At 33.2% G+C, this 24,808-nt stretch overlaps 1 pseudogene; it reads left to right on the forward strand.

The window, feature by feature from the left end:
- The first annotated feature begins 21,266 nt into the window (after positions 1 to 21,266).
- LOC131830330 (mitochondrial import receptor subunit TOM22 homolog) lies at positions 21,267 to 21,678 on the forward strand (annotated as a pseudogene).
- Positions 21,679 to 24,808: the final 3,130 nt, after the last annotated feature.

Genomic DNA, 24,808 nt, shown 5'->3' on the forward strand with positions numbered 1-24,808 from the left:
AGGATTTTTAAAATAACGTCGGTAAATATTTACTGCTTTTCTTGATCCCGAAGAATCCCTAAAAAAGCTGGAGAACTTACGCAATGCAAGCTACTAAAAGGATTTTATTTTCTTTCACTAATGTCTATTCTAAAAGCTGTTTATTTGTCCTTGCATTTTGGCATCTCAAGAGAGCCATTAAAGCATTTGGGGTAATCATAAACATTATTGACAGGCCATAACTGCTTTTGAAAATATTCATCCAAAATTACTATAATAATCTTATTTGCATTATAATAGAGCTGCTTAAGCTTGCAGACTATTTAGAGGAGAGAAAAACTGTTGGATCCATTGTTGCTCCATAAATGATACTCTATTTGATATTAATTTCATATCAGGGTAGAATATTGTAAAGGATTTGTACAGAAAACTTGGTTAACACATAGAGATTGAAATTCTATTAAAACCCATCATCTATATATCTGACAAAGCTTGAGTACAAACAATGGGAAAAGTATTTTCTGTCTTTTCTATTTATCCGTCTGAAATATTCTTGATTTGTCCCATCTTTCCAACTGTTCTATATTTTTCTCTCACCTTTTTAGTGCAGATTTAATTTCTCTTCAACTGAATTTATGTCATGGACACTGTACCCTCAGTTAGGCCTTATTTTGCTTTCTGGTATCAATCATCCATAATTAAGAAGTATTTGTATATTTTATTGTATTAGATGGTACATGTTCTAGGGTGCATTTATTTAATAACTAGCATAACAAAAATATGTCCTCTGATTTCTATAAATATATGAATGATCAACATCAAATTGTCATTTAATGCAATCAAGAAAGTATAATAAAGATAAAATATTCAAATATTCAAACTCCTGGTTAAAATAGTCAAATTTATACACAATGTTTGGAAGTCTTAAAAACACAGCATAGGCCAAAGCATTACAACTGTGAGAACCAATGCCTCCCACACTGTAGAATCTAAAATGATTAGGATGGAAAAAACAAACTCTCCACATAGATCACTAGCTGTAATGGTGATAGGGGAGAACTCTGCATGAATACATAGTTTCTCAGACAAATATATTCCAGCTATTGGGTACACAGCCCATGTATCGGGCTTTGTCATGTTCATATGCCTTTTCTGATTTGGAATATAGTACATGACTTTCTCAGGATGTGTGTTCTGAGGTGGCATCTTAGCCGAGAAGTTATTGAGTTATTCCACTTTTATACTACAATGGCTGTCTCACATTTGATGGATTAAATTATTAAAAACTAAAGCAAACCTACTAACCAAATGAGCAAAGACAGTGAATCCTGTGGTCATGAGCTTATTGTCATTAACCTCCTTGCCAGAAGACGCATCTGTCTTTAAAGAAGCTATGAAAATGTTTAGAATCACTGAAACCCAAACACTTTGGGTTGATAGGACTCTAAATTTCCACAATGTTTATTTTCCACCTTCTGGAATGCACTTATCTTATTAGCCCATCTGGATTACTTCAGAGATTTTGCTCAGCAGGTTCAATTTGCATAATATCTCTAATCTAGAAGACCAGCATGATATACTCCCAGTTGTCAAGATGGTCCAGATCCCTAGCTATATCTTTGCTAAGTAATAATTGCTATTACCAAGAAGTTGTTAGAAATTTAAAATCTCAGATCCCACCCAGCACTACTGAATCAGAATCTGCATTTTAACATCTCTAAAAGATTCATATGTGCATCAAAATTTAGATGCATTCCACCATATTATGACAGAACTCAGGAGAGTTAACATAGCCTGGAGACAAGATAGTGAAAGTACAGTGCTAAATTTCTTGGGTAAAAGTGAGTTCCTTAGAAACTACCCTACTGATGGATGTTGAAAAAAGGCTTTGGAAAATCCATAGCCACTTAAATGCCAGAGCCTATGTTGCTCTGCTCCAGAAAGATAAAAGATCTTAACAGGACAATCTATGATTGTTAAGTTTATGTTAGCTGATCATAATCTCACATTATCCATCTGGTTTTTGCAAAGGCCAGAAAAGGGAATTGAGTGGCAATATGATGGAGGTCACAACTTTTGTGTATCAGGGTTTCCTAATGACCATGTTATCTGCCTACTACAATAATTATGTCCATCTTTCATCTTATGAATATGCTGCCACCTGGCCTCTGTTATTTGAGAATCACAAAATCACCACTTATGATAACATCCAAGCTATTGATCATGGCATGCATGAAATACTCACAATTGGACTTCTCAAATGTGCCAGTGCTTCCTTCCTGTGCATTCTTCATTACCTTTGGTAAAGATGTTCCCTTCCCTTAACATCGGGAAGGGAGCAATCAGGTGCTGGATACTGCCACTTATATAGTAAATTAATTCTAATGTGGACATATTTCTGAGTCTCCTGATATTCTTCCTACATATTAATTCAGTGAAGTTCCAACGCATCATCTAACTTTCTGTGTATCATGTTCACGTCCAAGTGTCAAGGAGACATCCTAGCAAACTAATGGGACAAATGTCTAAGGGCTCCTGACATAATACTGAGTTCTTTGTTACAATGGACATTTGCACATCAATGTATTCGCCGATAAACACTCCTCTATTTTGTTTCCTTTGGCCTAGTTCCCTAAAAACCCACACACATTTATGTGCTGCCACCTCTTGTCTAGTCTTGCAACTGCTTCGCCTCTAGGCTGTTTCTGAGAGCACAGCTTGTGTAGTGTAGCTATTCCGAGACTTCACTCTGTTTTTTTGTTTTGAATATTTTTTTTTTTTCCTGAAAGCCATGGATATTAGTGAGGTCAGATCTTAAGAAAAATAATGATCTTACAAAGTTTCTAGAAAGTTAAGGAAAGTTTCAGGGGCTAAAGTAGTTCTATTTTGCTTCCACTATCTAGAAGTGGTTTTAGAGAGTCAATCATTCTCAGTCTTGTTAACTCAAATATTCCGTACTTCATTTAGGTATGCTTTCTCTCTCAGGGGTTTGAAATGGGAGACCTTTTGAAACTGCATGTTTAGTTTCTTTTTCAGCTCTATTACTTTTTCTTTTCTTTCTTTTTTAAATGTTTCAAGTTGTTATTTAAATTATAATTACTTATTTTCACCTCCAGGTCAATTTCTCTGTTAGGAAGACCAATTCCAAAATCAAGTCCTCAAAGGTTTTTGTTTTGTTTTGTTTGTTTTTGTTTTTGTTTTTCCTGTACCATTCCCAGGTACCAAAGGCACTCTAGGGTCTAGTCTGTATTTTTCCTAGGGGAAAAAAAAAAAAGCCTCAAGAAAACATGACATGTGAACATTTACAAGGATAAGGGAGGAGACAACAATGGATGGGGGGACTGCTGATACAAAGGGGTATGTTATTGAGCTAACCAAATTTCCACAACCAATATAGGTGTTTGCTTAGTCTTTGTGGGATACCTTCAGAGAAGGCACATGAAAGTGGTGTATCTTGGAACGATCCACTGTGGGTAGGGAAGTCCACCCATCTGCTTTCTCCCATGGGTTTTCTTACATTGGAAAAATCCAAATGCTTCTCATAGGCCCCATGTTCCTGTGATTTTATGTTGGTCATTTAGCCTTTATAATACATTTTTCAGACCAATGAAACTTCTATGCATTTATGCCAGCCAAAGTACAAGTGCCATTGTCTCTCCCTGTTAGTTGGTGTTTGCACATGATGGCAACAGGGACAGCAGTGGAAATAGTAGGAACATGTAGGCAATACGACTGTAGAGATGAAGTGGCTTTTTCATAAGGGCACTCCAGACTGGAATCAAAGCAATAAATATTTATTGGCTGTATATTATATATATTATATGCTATATATACGATACCTCATCTATCTTGCACATGTACAAGAATCTGGATATAAAGTGATGAAAAGGGAATTTTACTCTACTTTCACAAAATACAGTTTAGACTACAGAAAGATAAGTAATGATAATAAAAAGTTATAAATGTTGTACTAGAAAAAATATACAATATTCTGGGATCACTCAGATTTAAAGGATCAGGGAAGATTTTCAATAAAACTATACTAAACCAAGAACTGAAAATAGATTGGGAAATAAACAGATAAAGATTATGAGAGAATGGATAAAGTTGAAACTATATATAAAGCTGAAGCTATACCAAACTGGAAGATTTAAAATATTTTAAAGTGCTTGAGCTTTCAAAAACGCATTGATAGTAAAAAAGGGTTTTACACATAAAATGACACCATATTTGATTATAAAAGAGATTATTCTGATTCCAGCAGAATATTGAAAGAGGTGTTTCTAGAGACTGGAGGCACATCAGGAGGTTATTGTAAGTAATCTAGGGAGGCTGGTAGAATTTTGAAATGGGTAGAGTAGAATGGAGATATTAAAAAACAGAACTAAGAGGTCAAATTCATAGGCTGTCGTGATTGCAGCAGGATAAGTGCATGAGAATAATTCTTGCTCAGAATTTGGCTTTAAAATGTATAAATATAAACATAAACATAAGTATAAATATAAGTGCAAATCCAGCTTATTATTTCACTGTATGTCTGTTCTTCATTTTTCATTTTGAATTTTAAAAAATAATATAGCACAAAAATCATAAACTAATTATGAAGTGTTTTACACCTATTTTCATTAGTTACTGATCTAATATCTTTACTTTTTTTTAATATTTACAATAGATCATTTAATGACAAAATAGATCATTTTTTGGGTAGTTAGGAGGGCACTTGTTGTGATGGGAACTGGGTGTCATTTGTATCTGATGAATCACTAAATTCTACACCTGAAAAAAATAACACCACTTCAGTTTTTATAATTGTATTTCCCCAGAAAACTTTTATTTTTCAAGATAAAACAGGAAAATTGAACTTGAAACTCTTACAATTTACTTGGTAGAAATAAATTATACTAATCTGTATGGTTATTCTCATATACTTCACTCCAGATTCACTCTCCATTTTCCATTGTCAGGGTCTAAGCCTGTGATTGTCAGCGCCCACTTTCTCTTGCCCTCTCTTGTCCCATTGACTATAACCAATGGGAAGTGCCAAGAGGAGACTGAAGAACACACAGATATGAGATTATCTCTTGTACTGCTCAATTCCTGTCTCCACTTCACCATTTAGGCAGCATCAGTAAGATCTTACTCTAGTCTTGCCAGGCCCCCTGTGAGACCTAGAGGTAAGAGGGTCAAAAAACATCATAAACTAAATGAAAAATATAGACCATAAAGTAGGAGAAGAAATTGACAGCATGTAAAATGGACAATGAGTTAGTATAAAGAATAAAAGCAATTCCTACAAATCAATGAGAAAAAGACAAATTTACAAATACAAAAAAAGAGGAAAGTGTAAATAAGCATTCAACAGAAGAAGGCTAAAAGATCCAGTAGCATCAAAGCCCAATCTTATAAAATAGAGAAATTAGTATATTCAATTAGTATGGAATTAAAGTGTCAAAAAGTAAAGTCTGACAATACCAAGCAATTGAGGCACAACCAAAAGAAACAATTATTCGGGGCTGGTGGGAGTATACATTTATAAACATATTTTGGAAAATATTTGACATTATCTAGTAAAGATGAACTTCCATATACCCAAAGACTCAGAATCTAACACTGGGTACATGTACAATAATTCTAAAGCAATAGTATTCATTATTGCATCAAAACAAGCAATCTAAGAAAAAATAGATTAACTTTTTTTAATAGAATGACTTTTATGGTATATTCACAAAATGGAATGATACACAGTAGTCAAAATGAATGGACTACAGCTGCATCCAACCCGAGTGACTCTTAGAGAAATAATGATTACAAAAAGAACTGATAATTAAAAAATCTAATTAAATATATAAACATGTTTATAGATGCATGCATAATAATTTCAAAAGCATCAGATTAAAAAACTATTAACATATTGTGTTTAGATACACATGTACTAAAACCTTACACACACACAAACACATCTCGCATACAAAGGAAAAATAAAACTTTGCAATGGTAATTATTTACTGAGGTAGAGACAGGAAAGATTTTTGTAGAAAGATCCACAGGATTTCATAATGTCCTATTACTTATTTTGGGTCGTAGGTATACAGAGTTTATTATAACACTTTTCATACCTTGTGTATATTTTAAAATTTATTTTGAATTCATCAAATATTTAATAATAAAACAGAAAAGCACTAAAGTTTCAGATGCTAGTTGGAAAAAAAGTGTTTTCATGTGCATGTGTGTATGTCTGTGTGCATATGTGTGTCATACCCTCATCTTTCTATACTTATGTATGTGATCTTTATATACAAATATAACCTGTAATTATATAATTGTGATCTACAAATATTTATGTGTAATATGATGATTCTTAAGTTCACTCCGAAATTCTCATAGAGCTTCAAAGATGCACCCTCCATTTTATTTCAACATCATTTTCTTCACTTAATGGAGCAACATATAATGAAGAAAAATGGTATTTCAGACTCAAGAATGAAGAAGGCAGGAAAGCACGTATCAAATAAAACATCTCCTTTTATTTCCCATGAAGAACCCACTCCTCTCACTGTGGAAAATGAAATATTGCACACGTAAAAATGGTCTCAGCGAAACATCCATTACACATCTGTGAATAAACTTTATATTTATTGTCTATAAATCAGACTTATTAATTAAGCTGAGCTTGGCATACTTTAGACCCAGAAAGCTGTCTGTAGAATGTGCTTTCATTTAGTCTGGCTGCTTTCAGAACTGGAAGCCGTATCTTCCAAGGCATATTTTATAGGAGTAGATTGGCCATCACTAATTTAAAACCTTCCAGCTGAGTAGCTCCTTCACGGTGCGAGAGTGTGCTGCAGGATTTTATCAGGCTCTAACATATTCAAAGTCTGTTAAGGATTTCTGTTCCAGGTGTCTTATAGGTATTTTTTTCACAATTGTAATTAAGAGCTTGTAACTGAAGGACGTTAACAGTTGAGAAATGCTACCACCTCTTGACTAATAGAAGAACTAATCACAAATAGTTGACAGACATTAATACATTCTGCAACATTTAAATGTCCTCATGATATTTAGATTCCTAATTCTGCATAACATCTTCAAACCAGATCACAAAGGAAATTTCAATCTGATTGTTAATTGGGGAGATATATTTTGGAGAAGAAAATATGTTTGTAATTTTTTTGAAGATTTTATTTATTGATTTTACAGAGAGAGATCAAAGGCAGGCAGAGAGAGAGTGAGGTGGAAACAGGCTCCCTGCTTAGCAGAGAGCCCGATGCAGGGCTCGATCCCAGAACCCTGGGATCACGATCTGAACCAAAGGCAGAGGCTTTAACCCACTGAGCCACCCAGGCACCACAAAACATGTTTGCAATGTTTTAACAAGCTTGCTCTCTTTCTGTTTATTTTTAATAGAAAGCTAAGTTATTTAATTTGTTAAATATATTATATGTATGGATTATTGCTGTATCACTATATATGTACATATACCATAATCATTCTTACAGGTTTTGGAAAACACTTTTTAAATCAGGTGCCTGGGTGGCTCAGTTGTTAAGCAACTTCCTTCTGTTCAGGTCATGATCCTGGAGTTCCAGGATGGAGTCCTGCGTCTGGCTCCCTGCTCAGTCTTCTGAATGCTTCTCCTTCTGGCCCTCCCCTCTTCATGCTCTCTCTTGCTCTCTCTCTCTTTCTCAAATGAATAAATAAAATTTTTAAAAAATAGTTCATATTAATCAGGTTTTATAGAAACAGTGTTTCAATTCTCCAAGTAGATCTCATTTTTTACCCCACTTTTTCCGTAATTAAATCTAAACCTGAAGCTGGTCCTACAATCTTCTGAAGAAATCTTAGTTAGGGACATTATAAAGGAATTAAGAGGATGCATTAGAGAGAGATGAAGCAACACATTGTGTACAACATCAAGAAATCCCCTAGAAAAATATATATTCATAAATAGGTGAATGGTAACATTTCTAAGTGAAACCCCATGTCCACCAAATCTTTACCAAACTCTTGTCTAATGCACATAAATTACCTACAGATATAATGTGAATATCAGCTTGGAATCTGAGATGAGGGAGAGAAGATTCAGGATTAGTGAATATGCAGAAAGTATAAAACTAAAAGGGTAATTCAAGTGTGGTAGAGAAAAATGGTAAGCATCGATTTCAGCTTGCTATAAATGATATTATTTCTCCTCTGATTGTTAGAATGTATGAATACAAAAATGGATTCAAGGACAACTCAAGGGCATTGGTAAATGTATTTATTGTTTGTGACATTAATGTGCCCCTTGTGCTTTCTCAAAGTATTAGAGAAGACCATGGTTGAATACACTTAAAACCTTCCAATGGCCTCACCAAATTTACCTGCTTTTATGGAATGACATAAGGGAGGGTAGAGAAAAGAACAAATGAAGATTTATCTGCACGATTGGGGAAATTTAAAGATCATAGTACACATAATACTTGCTCAGTAAAAAATCAGCTAATAAAACACTGTAGCTGAATATATTTTGTCATTTTTAGCAGGTTGTCATCTGCACAATATATTATACTTTCTGCCACTTTCAGTTTAATTTATATTATCCATATCATTAAATACAAAAAAGATATAATTTAAAATAATTTATCATTTAAATATCTTATAGTATCTAATAAAAGATTATGTTTTGCTTGATTAAGATATTTTCAGGCTAGTATTTCATACCACTCTCTCCTACATAGTTTTGTACATTTCTAAACAAGTAACAGAAAATCTAGCTAAAATTGGTTTATTCCAATAATAGATTCAATGTCTCCTTTAATTGAAAAGTCTAAGGATAAGCTGGTAGCCTCCAGTGTAGCTTAATAAAGTTGTCAGTGACATCTTAGAATATATATATTTGTTTGTCTTGAACCTACTGCCTGCTGTCTTGTCTCCATTCTCAGATTTCTCTCCACAAATGGTTTTCAGAAGGCTGAAAAAATCGTAGAGGCATACTCTTTAGGATCAAATCCAGCAGAGAAGAGACAACATGTTCCCCTAAGAGCCCAAGTATCTTACCATTGGTCTTATTGGGTCTAACCAGTCTGAACTGGATCATTTGTTCATCCTGTGCTTGAACCAGTCCCCATTATGGGAATACTTTTCTTAAAGCAGTTAGAATAAGAGAAGGACAGTTTCTGGAAAGCAAACAAGCAATAACTGGGGAGTGTGGCTAATAGGTGGAAAAAATAGCAAACAAGAAATGTCCACTATAGCTCCCATGCCTTGCATCTTTTTCCCATGTTCAAGGAAAAATACGTTGGAACCCAGAGAACATCAGGCTTTAGGGTGAGGAGATCCAGAACAGTCACCAGAATGATTTTGGTACTGGACTGAGAACAATTATAGTCACATAATTGCTTTTCACAGAAACAATTTATTTCTCTGTGTGTGTGTGTGTGTGTGTGTGTGTGTGTGTGGTGGGAGGGGTTCCTTATATGTTAGCCTATGTATGGCTAAAGTCACTATGAGGAGAAATTCATGCCAAAGCAAGGAAAATAAATGATGGGTTGGCAGAAAGCTATGCAGTTCAGGATATAGACATTTTTTCAAAATCTTCAGTAATCCCCAAGTCTCCAAATCTTCAGTAAACTTGCCAGTTCTCAAATTCTGAACAGATGTCATTATTTTATTTTTGAATAAAAATTTTATTTTGAATAAAAATTTTGAAATATTTTGAAAAATATTTATTTTATTTTATATTTTGAAGACCCTGTCAGGCTTTGGACCTCGGTCAACAGGACCTGACACTAAGAAGTATGACTAATCGGCCAAAACCCACTTTCTGAGTGAAGCCTGAGCACTTACGCCAGTTGAATTCAGAAATTACAGGGACAGGTTTTTGTTTAAAAGAAGTGTGGGCTTGACAATTTGACCCAAGTTCACTATATATTGCTGAGGATAGCATTGTTTGAAGGTACTTTTCTCAGTTCAGTGAAGTATCAGGGACCACTAAATGCTCAATATCGTGTGTCCAAAGTTGCCATAATGATGAGAATTTCAGCTATAAAGAAAACTTGAAGACAAATCCCAAGCCTTCTAATTAAGATCTGTGTGACCTTGCACACGTTATTTAACTTATTTAATCTCAGTTTCCCAAATGGCCAAATTTGTCCATTTAACTTTGCCACAGCAGCTTTGGTCCAATCATGACTATTCCTCCTGAAGTATTTATCAATTTTTTTCCTAAAGTAGCTCTCTATTTGGAAAACAGAAACTTAAATAAATAGATCCACCTGCTTCATTGTCCAACACTTAAGAAGTCTTCACTAATTATAAACATTTATTCTTTATAGATAAAAATAATAGAAAAAGATTCTTCTACACATTTTATTATTCAACCACAATGAATATCATAGGATAATTAGAAACATAAACAAGATCCTCTGCTCTCAAGTGACCATAAATTGCTATCCAGGCACTCCTATTATTTTTCTATTGTAAATTTTGTCATGATTTCAGACAATTTTTTTACTCAAAAAATTCCCATAGTTTTACAGCATAGGGAATATAGTCAGTAATATTATAAAAATATGTATGGTGACAGATAGTGACTAACTTATCATGGTGAGCATTTCACATGTATATAATTGTCAAATTCCTATATTGTACACCTGACACTAATATAATATTGTATGTCAACTATACTTCAATAAAAAATTATACTTCTCATAATGAACACTTTTTCAGAGGAAAATATAATTTAGTTCTTCAAGATTAATTTACATGCAATTTTTAGACATTCTCTATTGTGTTAGACATTCTTTATTGCATTAGATATTCTCTATTACATAAAATGAGGTATAGTAATATTTTAGTTGCTTTTCTTTCTCAGGAAGAGAGGAGCCCTCAAAATCACAAATGTGTATATTGAGTGGAAAGTTGAAAGTGTATATCGACTGCAGCACATACAATGGGTAGATCAAATTTGGTTTCATATTGTGGGAAATAGAGCAAAAGGCAAAAATTTTGTCATAACAATTGAGTATATTATCAAATTTACTTTGGATAACTATGGGAAGTATAATTTGTTTTTCACTATTGAACAGCTCCTTAATCTTTTTGAGCATTAAAGCTTGTTTCTTAGGAAATACTTCTATAAAAGATATCTATTTTCAAAAAATAATCTCTAACTCTGTTCATTTGAAACTAAAACAAATTAGCCTAAGTTCTTGATGAGAATGTAATTACTAATGAGATAATAGAGTTTTCTCAAATGTTAAAATACTGACATTTAGGGGCGCCTGGGTGGCTCAGTGGGTTAAGCCTCTGCCTTCAGCTCAGGTCATGATCTCAGGGTCCTGGGATCGAGCCCCACATCGGACTCTCTGCTCTGCAGGGAGCCTGCTTCCTCCTCTCTCTCTGCCTGCCTCTCTGCCTACTTGTGATCTCTGTCAGATAAATAAAGAAAAAATCTTTTAAAAAAAATACTGACATTTAGCAGTTTTAGTTAGAAGGACTTTCATAAACACCATTCATTCATTCATTCATTCAACTAATATTATTTCAGATAGAGTCTAATACAAGCAAGGTAAAGTTCTGGGTGTTAAATAAAAATTTGATAAGTCATAAGTAATTCTTCAAAGAAAGGAAAATTGGGGGGATGATATAGAAAAGGAGACAATACACAGCATGCAATTTTATAATGTACTGCATTAAGTGCATTGAAGAATTAGAACAAGTATGAAGCTCAGTCTACAAACTCAATGTGAAGACATTAACGTTACCATCTTTTAATACTTCAGCTTATTTCTACTGTGTTTGGGAGAATCTTTAGGTCATCTTCTCAGGACTTCACAAACCCACAAAATAAAATTATGTCATCATTCCAGAATAGTATATTTCCAAGGCAACAGTGTGAGGGATAGTGATTTATCCATTTTCCCACTCAGTGAGGGCACTCCAGCTTACACAGCACACTAGTTTCTCCGTATCATCCATACTTGAAGCATGAGCATTTTTGAGGTACTTCAAATTGTTTAAATATACATTTAAACTATAAATTTTCTCAACGAAAACACTGGAAAAATGTTTCTGACCATGAGTTAAGAAAAGACTTTGGAGATACGACAATAAAAACTAACCCATAAAAGAAAAAAAAAAAATAACTCAATGTACTTTTAACTATTCAACTCATTTTATCTCTGAAAGATGTTATTAAGAGAATGTAAGTAAAAGCCACAGTGATAAAATATTATAAATCACATTTCTGAGAAGACTTGTAAGTATACTCAAAAATCAATGATAAGAAGAGAGAGAATAAAATGGGTAAAAGATCTAAACAAACACATTGTCAAAAAAGGCATATGGATGACAGAGAAATGTAAGAAAAGATGCTCAACATAATTAATCATTAGAAAAATTAAAAATTAATATCAAAGTAAATACAATTACATATGTGTTGAAATGCCAAGAAACAAAAATTCCCAGTACATTTTGTTAAAGAAGCCTTCCAGTTATAGAATGAATATGTCACAGGAATAAAAGAATAAAAGTATAAGAATGCAGTGAATGATATTTTAATAGGGATGTATGGAGATAGAAGGTAGCCACACTTGTGGTGAACATAGCATAAGGCATAAACTTGTTGAATCACTATGTTTTGTACATGAAACTAATGTAACATTGGGTATCAACTATACTCAAATAAAAATAAAAATTATAAGAAAGAAGCTCAACACAAAAGGCAATATATCATATAGTTCTATTTATAAGACATTCTGAAAAAGATAAAACTATGAGGATGGAAAAGAAATTAATGGTTTCCAGAGACTGGGCAAGAGAAGAAATGTTGGCCACAACAAAAGAGACACAAGGGAATTGTTGAGGTAGTGGAACTGTTTTGTATCATGATTGGTGGATTTATGACTCTTCATATGACAAAACTTACAGATTTATAGACCATGGAGATGGAGTGTTACTGTATGTAATTTTTTAAATAACCATGCAGGATATTGGAGAAAACTGAAATGAAATATAAAATTATATCAGACTGTTTTATAATTTTATAATTATAACTACACCAGAAGAGGTAGATGTAACCCAAGTTATATTGGAAAACAGCATTTTGAATAGATAATATAACACAAAAGACAAAGAAGACTATACAAAAGTTTGTCTTCTGAGATGGTGGAGTATTATGGCATCCCAGATATTATTTTTTAAATCACTTTCTCAAATAAAATGAACAAGGACTCCTTGAAGAAACAATTAATTCTAGGGTCCAGAGAGGAAAACTTCACAATAATCCCTGAGAATGTTGTGATGTCAAAATAAGGAAGTGCACAATAGCCAATCTGAATCACTTCCAATGGACTAATTTGAAACAATTCATCACAAACTAAAAAATAATGATAGTGTTTGTTTAGAACCCATAGAATAAAGTATCACGAACCCATATTGGTATAAATAAGTAATAAAGTAAATAAATCGCTAAGAATGGACAACTAACTCTTCCCTACTAAAGAATTTAAATTATTGAATGGGGAATGAATGAAGGAGATGAAAATGACAGTAATAATTGTTGCAGACTAGATTCACTCAAAAAAGGAAACTTTAGTTGCCAAAATCTTTTTTTTTTAAGATTTTATTTATTTATTTGACAGAGATCACAAGTAGACAAAGAGGCAGGCAGAGAGAGAGGAGGAAGCAGAGAGCCCAATGTGGGGCTCGATCCCAGGACCCTGAGATCATGACCTGAGCCGAAGGCAGGGGCTTTAACCCACTGAGGCACCCAGGGGCCCCTAGTTGCCAAGATCTTAAGAGAAATAGAATATCCTCATGGACACAATCTCTCCCAAGATACATATTAATTATCATAAAGAAAATAGTAACTATATAGTGAAGAAAATGACATAGACCATCTTAACCTATGATTGAGGTTAACATGACTAGTAATAAAATATCTTGATGCCATATACCTCAATATAATTACACTGAGGGTGCATCACTTGTGTGGTGTACTTACTTAAAAATGCAAAACCTCAATCTACATGAGAAAACAGGCAAATCCAAATAGAAGGAATTCTACAAAATAAATGATACATGCACTTGAAAAATGTCAAAGTCATGAAACACATACACTGAGGGACTGTCACAGATTGGAGGATACTAAGAAAACATGACAACTAAATGCAATGTGAAATCTTAGATTGAATCCAAGAAGAGAAAAGGACATTAGTGGAAAAACTTGCAAAAACCAAATAAAGTCTGTAGATTAGTGGAATTGTACCAATGTTAATTTCTTAATTTTAATAATTGCAGTATGACTAAAGAAGATATAAATATTAGGGGACACTAGGTTAAATGGAATATCTAGCATTATTGTGACAATTAATAATTGCATTGAAGAGGTAATTATTTGAATATATGGAATAGATACATATATAATAATCAATATGTCAATTATATATTTTAATCATACATAAAATATATTTATATATACATATAAAGTAATATCTGTAATAAGAAAGATGACAAAAATGAATAGATTTCTTAAGTATTTACAAGGCAAAATCTATGAGAGTTTTTGTTCTATGTAATGATATAGAGTGAGAGGGTGGATAATATTAGAATTTCTTTTCTGAGTCCAGACTCAGAATATGGAATATATGCTGCTGATATTAGCAGTTATAGATAAAAGAAATTAGCAACATATTAAAAAAGGAAAAGGAAGTCAATATCATAGATGTTGTATTCAAGGTACCTGTGGGATCTCTAAATATACTAAAAAAGTTAGATGTTCCAGGCTGAATAATACCACTGTAAAAGTAATACATGAAAAATGTAGAGAGTGATTTTACCAAACTCACACAACTAGAAAGTATTGGGACAGTTTTTCTTCTTTCTGCTTGTTTTGTGTTTGTTATTAAATGATAATTACCTACAGAATAAGGTAATAAATGAAAATATAGATTTAATAGGACATTTTCAGTGATGAACTGTTCATCTAGAATCAATGGAATCCCCATGGAATCTATTCAAAATATAAGCAATAAGATCTGCAGAGCAAAATATATTATCATTATTATTGTCATGTTAGACCTAAAGAACAAATAATCCATGATTGAAAATAAAAATCTAATGAAATGATAATAAATGAGAAAATAAAGTTTCTGCAAGTTTTTCTTTTTTGAACAGAGTGCATTTATTACCAAAAAGAAATAAAAGCATCACACTATTGTCAAAAATCTGGGGTACTTTTCTCTGTCATCAGGAGACACCAATGATTTCTTGTATGAATGACTCACATCAGTCATGTAGAGCAATATCAGATTGCAGGACCAGCCAGCCCTACATGGAGGTTAGGCAAGAGAAACCCCCATGACATGGTAGCACTGATTCCTGCAGACAAGGAAACATGCCATGTTGCTTATAAGAATTAAGAGGTTTTCCTCTGTGGTCAGGAGCAAGACAGGTATGCCCACTCTCACCACTGTTATTTAACATGCTACAGCAAATCCTAGCTACAGCAATTACACAACAAAAAGAAATAAAAGGCCTCCAAATCAGCAAGGAAAAATAAAAATTTCACTATTTGGAGACAACTTGAAAACCCTGAATACCCCACCAGAAAACGACTAGAACAGATATACAAATTCAGTAAAATCACAGGATACAAAATCAAATGTACAGAAATCTGTTGCATTTCTATACACCAATAATGAAGCAGCAGAAGGAGAAATCAAGGAATTAATCGCATTTACAATTGCACCAAAAACTTTAAGATACCTAGGAATAAACCTAACCAAAAAGATGAAAGGCAGGTACTCTGAAAACTATAAAACTCTGATGAAAGAAACTGAAGAAGACACAAAGAAATGGAAAGATATTCCACAATCATGGATTAGAAGAAAAATATTGTTAAAATGTCTGTATTACCCAAAACAACCAACACATTCAATGCAATCCCAAGAGCATTTTTTACTGACTGGAACAAACAATCCTAAAATTTATATGGATCCATAAAATACCCCAAATAATGAAAGCAACCTTGAAAAAGGAAAGCAAAGCTGGAGACATCACAATTCTAGACATCAAGTTATATTCAAAGCTGTAACGACCAAAAGAGTATGGCACTGGCACTAAAATAGACACATAGATCAATGGAACAGAAGAGAAAACCCAGAAATGAACCCATAACTACATGCTCAATTAATCTTTGACAAAGCAGGAAAGAATATATTCAATGGGAAAAAGACAGCCTCAACAAATGGTGTTGGGAAAACTGGACAACAACATGGAAAAGAATGAAACTGGACCACTTTTTTACACTATACACAAAAATAAACTCAAAATGGATTAAAGATCTAAGTATGACAGGAAACCATTTAAATCCTAGAGAAGAGCACAGGCAGTAACCTCTTTGACATCAGCGACAGCAACTTCTTACTGGATATATCTCCTTAGGCAAGGGAAACCAAAGCAAAAAGAAACTAGTGGGACTTCATCAAAATCAAAAGCTTCTGCACAGTGAAGGATACAACCAACAAAACTAAAAGACAATCTTTAGAATGAGAGAAGATATTTACAAAAGACATCTGATAAAGGGTTATTATCCAAAATATATAAAGAATTTATCAAACTCAACACTCAAAAAACTAAATAATCCAGTTAAAAAATTGACAGAAGACATAAACAAACATTTTTTTCAAAGATATACAGAGCTTCAACAGATACATGAAAAGGTGCTCAATATCATCAGGAAAATGCAAATCAAAACTATAATGAGGCATCACCTCACACTTACAGAATGACTAAAATCAACAACACAAGAAACAATGGGTCTTGGAAAGGAACCATCATGCACCATTGCTGGGGGAGCAAACTGGAGCAGCCACTCTATAAAACAGTATGGATTTTTCTCAAAAAGTTAAAAATAGAACTACCCTATGATCCATCAACTTCACTGCTAGATACTTACCCAAAGAAAACAAAAACTCTAATTCAAAGGGATACATGCATCCCAATATTTATAGCAGCATTATCTGCAACCATGAAATTATGGAAACAGCCCAAATACCCAACTGTTGAATGGGTAAAGAAGATGTGATAGATAGAATTATGCTAAACAAAACAAGTCAGTCAGAGAAAGATAAATACCACATGATTTCACTCATATGTGGAATTTAAGAAAGAAAACAAACAATCATTAGGGAAAAAAAAGAAAGAAGCAGACCAAGAAACAGACTCTATAGAGAAGAAACGGGGATGAGTTAAATACGTGATGGCTATTACAGAGTGCACTTGTGATGAGCACCAGTTTTTGTATGGAAATATTAAATTCCACTATATTGTATACCTAAAACTAATATTACACTGTATTCTAAGCAACCAAAATTAAAAAAAAAAAAGATGTGAGGCTCTGGGACTTAATCTTTTCTAAAACTGTGTTTATAAAAAACAGTAATGGTTCAATAGCTTCATATTCTGAAAACACACTTGAGCAGTGACAAATTTACTTATAAAACCTATTTATGCTAATTAATTAAGTCTTGCATATAGATTTCTTTTTTCACTCTGGCTTCTTTTGAGTATAACTGACAAGTAAAATTATATATATTTAAAGTGTATAGTGTGATAATTTGATATACACATACTTTGTGAAATCATTACCATATCAGGTTAAAATTAACACATCTACACCTTATACAGTTTTCTCTCTCTTTTTGGCAGTTAGAATATTTCAGATTTATTTTTTTAGAAAATTTCAAGCATACAATACAGTATTATTAACTATAGTCACAATACTGTATATTAGATTAATTTATTCCTTATATACATGAGACTTAGACATTTCTTTTCCAGCATCTCTCCATCTTCTCCACCTCTATTTCTTTTAAGTTCAACTTTTTTTTCTTTTATATTCCACATGTAAGTGATAAAATAGAGTATTTTTCTTTTTCTGCCTCATTAGTTTTACTTAGCACAAGACCTCCAGGTTCATCCATGTTGCTGCAAAGGATAGAATTACAACGTTCTCTTGGTTGAATAATATTTCATTGTATACTAAGGTGTTGCCATAATTATCAACATAGCAGAAAGATGTAGTAATATAATTTGAGTCATTGTTAAAAGTTTGGGAATGTTTGAGCAGAATACATAATGTTAGTGAATCTTAGTGAATCCTTCAAGATTTGTTCATTTTATTGGAACTCTATCAACATAGTCACATGTATTGATAATATTCCTAATGAAGGCTAGTGTCTCTTGTTTAAATGCTCCTCTATTTAAAAGTATAGTATAACAACCCAACATATGTGTTGCTAAAATCCAGACATGTGATTCATACTTTTAATTCTGTTTCTGAATTCCAAACATATCTTAAGGAAATCAATGGAGTCTGAAATGAAGTGTTCATTGTGAACTCTCACTAGCTCTCCATTGAAGGATTAAGATCATTGTCCTTAAATTTAGACAGATGTGTCTCATTTTTACAATTTATTTTCATTCCCTTATAAATATGTTTCCACTTGTAAAACATTTTTTCCTACTTTGATTGAGTTATTATATAATAAATATTTTACTTCCCTCTGAAAATTTATAAGAAATGACCATAAAAATCAACTCCATAATATGCCTCATCAATAAAATAAAAGACAAAAGTTACATGAGCCTCTCAATAGTCAGAAAAAAATTAACCAAATTAAACTCCTCTTCATGATAAAAACCCTCAACAAGCTGAGAATAAGAGCCTTCATTAATTCTATAAAGAGCATCTATTAAAAAAAACCCACACCAAACATATTTAATGGTGAAAGACTGAGTACTTTCCTCCTAAATTCAGGAATAAGACAGTATGTCCCCTCTTACTATTTCTATTCAACATTGTTCTAAAAGTTTCAGTCAGAGTGATCAGGAAAGAAATAAAAAAAAGGCACTCAAATTGGAAAAGAAGAAATAAAATCATATTTGTAGATGACATAGTCCTGTGTATAGATAATTCTAAGGAATCCACAAAAATTAGTAGAGATTAATAAATAAATTCAGCAAGGTTACAGAATACATTCTTAATATACAAAATCAATTGTTTATATCTACTAGCAATAAGCAAACTGAAAGGAAATTAAGAAAATTTCATTTACAATAGAAGCAATAAATAAAATACTTAGAAATGAATTTAGCAAAAGGCATGCAAAACTTACTCTGAAAACTGCCCAACACCATGGAAAGAAATCAAAGGATACTTAGGTAGAAATGTACATCAAATTCATTGAGTAGAAGACAATATCATGAAATAACAATACTCCACAAATTGATAGACAGATTCAATGCAATCCTCACTGATTTATTTGTAGAAATTGACAAACTAATGCTAAAATTCATATGAAAAGTCTAGAGATCCAGAATAGCCAAAACAACAAAAGGACAAAAGAGAAAAACAAACATTTCCTATTATAAAACTTACTACATAGCCACTGTAATCAAACAGTGTGTAATTTAGATAAGAATAAGCATATAGATCAATGAAATAAGACTGAGTGTCCAGAATAAACCCTTGTATTTTGGGGCAGTTGATTTTCAACAAAGGTTCCATGACAGTTAAATGTGGAAAGAATAGTCTTTTCAATGTTTCTGGGACAAATGGGGGGGGGGGGAATCACAGGGATGAAAGTAGTAGTGCCCTTATCTCGTATGAAAATTAACTCAAAATTTACCAAAGACTTAAATGTAAGAGATTAACTATGAAATAGTAGAAGAAAATGTGTGTGTGTGCGTGTTGTGTGTGTGTGTGTGAGTGTGTAAATCTTCAGGATCTTGGATTAGATAATGATTTCTTGTATATGACACTGAAAGAGGGAACGAGAAACGGAAAATAAAAAGTTAAAATGAATATTATCAAAAGGAAAACTTTTTGCTTCTAAAAAACCATCAAGAAAGTCAAAGGATAACCCACATAGTGGGAGAGTATTTTTGAAAAACAGGCATCTTATAAAAGATTTGAATTGAGAATATTTTAAAAAAAAAACATTGCAACTCCATAATAAAAAAACCAATAACCTAATTAAAAATGGACCAAGGATCTGAAGACACATTCCAGAAGATGCACAAACCATTCATTAACCATTAGGCACAAGCACTTCAAAACCACAATGAAATACAACTTCACAATCATATTCTACGTTGCATAGAATAAAAAAGAGAGATAATAAGTTTTGGCCAAGATGTGGAGGAACTGGAACCCTTATGCAGGTGGTGGGAGTGTGAAATGATGTGGCCATTTGGGAAAAGAGTTTAGTGATTTTCAAATGTTTAATCATAGAGTTACCATGTGACCCAGCAATTTCACTCCTAGGTATATATCTAAGAGAAATGAAAACATATTGCCACACAAAAACTTTTACAGTAATTTTCATAACAGCATTATCAAAAAATGGAAACAACCCAAACGTCCATCAACTGGCAAGTAAGTAAATAAATAAATAAATAAAAACTTGGTATTTTTATACAATGGAATGTTATTCAACAGTAAAATTAAATTGGGTACTGATACAAGCTATAACATGAATGAACCTAGAAAGCACTACACTAAGTGAAAGAAGCCACTCATGCAGAACCACACATAAGTCCATTTGTATCAAACATCTAGAATAGGCAGATTCATGGGGACAGAAAGTACATTAGTGGTTGTCTAGGGCTGGGAGACAGGTGGCCTGAGGTTGACAGGTATAGTATGCAGGTTTGGGGGGAAGGTAATGAAAACGGTCTAAAGTTGATTGGATGATGAATGCATTACTCTACAAAGATATTAAAAGGATTGAAGTGTATGCTTTAATGGGTAAATTGTTTAGTACATGAATTATATGTCAATAAATCTTTTTAAAAATAATATTCAAGTGCTAAGTATGACAAATGATAGCCTCAGTGCTAGGAAGACTCAGACTGCACAAAGTGGAGAATATGTCATCAATGTGAAGGGAACTTACTGTAATTCTGTTCAAGCTTATTTTTATCAATTGGGAATTGGGTTAAAAGTTGCCAAATTTTCCAAGCTTACTTAAAAGAAAAAAATCAGAAAGTCCTGATGTTAATGTAAACTCTCCCAGTGTAAAATCTTGAAAACTGGTTCAACATTGCCCAAACAACACGTTTGAGATCAAAGATCCATCATGCAGGTAGCCATTTCACAACATGGTATAATTTCTGATATAGTAGTGTCTCTCACAATGTTTGTGATTACAGGGCAATGTGAGCTCAGTATTAATTTATTCATGCTATCAGTATTATTTAGGTATCTACTATAGTAGTAACCATCAATATTTATGGAACAAATGGCTGCCACCACTGGTGGTCCTGGGGCGCCCCTGTCCCCTGACAAATTGCTTCCCAAAGGTGATCCTGAGAAGACTCAGGAAGAGTTGGAGGAGGAAGCCGGCCAGGAGCTCCAGGAGACCCTGGTGGAGAGACTGTGGGGTCTGACGGGGATGTTCCCAGAAAGGCTCCAGACCGCTGCTGGAGCCACTTTTGATCTCTCCCTTTGTGGCTCAGAAAATGTACATGTTTTCCAGGGCATCCTTATGGATTGGGACCACTTCCGTCACGATCCTGGTTCTTCCTGTTGTCTTTGAGACTGAGAAGTTGCAAATGGAGCAGCCCCAACTGCAGCCGTGGCAGATACTTCTAGGGCCTAACATGAGGCTCTCAGAGGGAAATGTTCTACCTTCACTACCTGGAAAGATCTAGATTGCTACTGCTATATGACTTGTCTTGGTGGGACAAGTTTGAAAATTCAATAGTGTCTGAACTGCTAATTATTTGGGTTATTATTATTATTTTTTTAATTTTGGCACATTGATCTATCTAAGGAATTCTCCCCAGTGTCTCCCAGAGCCTCCCAACTTGCAACTGTGCCCTCCACGCTGTCCCATTTCTTCTGTTCTCACCCCGATACCAGAATGCAGCAGTGCAGATAGTTACTCCAGCTCTGGCCATCCGACCCCTTTCACTAAATCACTCATGACTGGAAGATCTCACTATCCCATTTTTCGAAGGGAGGGAGGGCCTGGCAGCAGTTTCAACCACAGGATTGGGACTTTGGAGGACAGAGCAGGAGCTCATTTCTTCTGCCCATTTTGGCTATGAGAGACCTGGGTATCTATCTAAAAAAGAAAAAATAAATTAAGTGCTCAACTTTTTGTATTTAAATATTAAAAAGTGATTCCAATGGGGGAAAAAATTATGGAAACTTTACAATGTTCCAGGTCTGAATATTAACTCATTTGTACACCAGTTCTATCAGTCAGATCTTATTGTCATCCCCATTTTACAGAAGAAGAATGTGCACTCCAAAAAGTTAAATTACTTGGCTGAAGTCCCACAGTTATAACTGCTGAACTGGGATTTAAAAGCAGGCATCTGAAGCCAAAAACTCTTCACAGTTATGCTGTACAGCTCCTTTCTGCATTCAACCTCTTCGGTGCAAGATCCCTGCTTTCAAGTCCCTTAGAATCTACTAGAGAGAAGATATATGATAATTTCAGTGCAATGCGGTGTGTGCATTAAAGAAATACAGCCATAGGACAGAAGGGAAGCACCTTAACTTAATGTGCAATGGTTGACAGTTTAGGGGATGTTTTTGACCTACAAAGGAATTTGCCAGAATGAAAAAGAGGAATAAATTATTTGAAGGAGAGAATGCTCAGAATGTGCAAAAAGATTGAAGAGTCAGAAAGTTACTTAGGAACTGTAATTATCAAGATGTAACACAGAAAATGATGGGAAAGCACTTGGAAGTCTGATGAGTGACAGTTCAGGAAAAAAGATGCAATTAATGTTTAAGGGGTGAAGAGCCTGTGAAGATTTGTGTTTTAGAAGAAACACGATGACATTTAAGGTAGAGGCTGATTTGAAAAGAAAGCAAGATAATCATTTAAAAAGTGACTACAATGGTACTGATGAAAGATGATAAACATTGAGAGAATAGTAAAAACTTAGCTTTGTTTTTCAGTGTGTACTTAACTGGTCAATGACGAGGTGGTGTCTGTGTGTATGTGTATGTGTGTTTCCCCAATTATTGCTGCTCACACATTTAACGTCATAGGAAAGGATATGAGCTGATCAAATGTTGGTTATTTATATTGCATTTATTTTTTTAAATTTTTATTTATTTATTTGACAGACAGAGATCACAGGCAGGCAGAGAGGGAGTCAGAGAGAGGAGGGAGCAGGCTCCCTGCTGAGCAGAGAGCCCAATGCGGGGCTCGATCCTAGGACCCTGGGATCATGACCCAAGCCGAAGGCAGAGGCCTTAACCCACTGAGCCACCCAGGAGCCCCTTATATTGCATTTATAACACATATAATCTCTAAATTAAATTGAAAAGAATAATAATACGAAAGTGAACAAAAAATTGATTTTAGATACTGAAACAAACACAATAATTACTAACATAGAAAAGAATGTAACAATGCCATTCTAACTTAAATTTCATACTTCTGTTGAGAAGAGTTTTCTCCCTTACCACTAGAAGGACTTCAGATCACAATGTAAAATTTTGTGAAATGTATAAACCTTGAGAAGGTAAATCAGAATGAACATACAGAAATACAATTTAAATACAATTTATACAATTTAAAGTATACTCATTGGATGCTTGATTTATAACCTGTTGTATGGTTTCATATTCCTCTTTATATAACATATATCTTTATATAACATATATTGCCGGGAATAGGACACCTATTATGTAAAAATTTTGGTGAACAGCACATTTCTAAAACATCTGAAACATTAAATGCCCTTCTTTGTAAATCTTTAGGATTCCATTATGAGCTGGCATGGAACAAAAATGAAGGTTTGTTGTTTTTTTTTTTTTCCTTGCAAAAGGAAAACAGTGCCACCTAATGTTAACTATCACTAGTAATATATGTGGAAGTTTACATAATCTTGCAGAAAAAATGATCTTTCAAAATATTTTCTTAAAATAATTTTATGACTAAATTGCAAATTTGATTTATATGAAAGGAAAACAAAATCTTTATTTCACGTTTTGCTTGGTAAAATATAAAATACATTTTCAGACATTTTCTTCAAGCCCTTCATTTCACTTTTAACTTACGTGAACTACTAAGTAAAGCATTATCTGAGAGTACATATTAGTATTAGGTACTTTGCATTATATGTCGCATTAACACAGAAGTGTTTAACAAATATTTGTTGGTTTGAATTCTCCTACATAAAAACTATTTGATTTCTAACTAGAGGTAAAATAATAAAATTAAGAAAATGAAAGAATACATATTTAATAGTTTAAAGTTATAAACATAATGCATAATCACTATAACAGACTGAAAAAATTCCAGAGTAGAAGAATAAATAAATGGTTTTATCAGCCACAAATAATTTTTTCTTTTTTTTCTTAACTCCAGATTATTTCCTTAGCAGATTTGTTTTACTGTTCTTTTTATGATCATAAATTATAAAAAAATTAAATCAATTTGCTTTTTTAAATCTAACTTTCCTTAATATTTGCATTTTATTTTTAAACTTCTAAACCTTAATCTAATGTTTCTAGCATATTTATTCAAATGGAATAATATCATTTACTCAATCAATTTACTATTTTTGGGTATTAAGATGCATCATAATTTAACACAATATAAAATTTTTTAAAACTAAAATTTATATAATGCTATGGTGTATATATCTTTGCCATATGTACTTTTAATGATATATTTTTAAGATTAAATCTTTATGCCAAAAGGAGTGAATTCCTGTAATTTCATAAAGTTGTTGATGTTCTTGTAACTTTTTATTTTATATGATATTTTAAAAGTTATAAGAATATCAATAAAAAGATATACTTATTTTAGTA

Source organism: Mustela lutreola, chromosome 4, assembly GCF_030435805.1.
Source record: "Mustela lutreola isolate mMusLut2 chromosome 4, mMusLut2.pri, whole genome shotgun sequence".
NCBI classification, from domain to species: Eukaryota; Metazoa; Chordata; class Mammalia; order Carnivora; family Mustelidae; genus Mustela; species Mustela lutreola.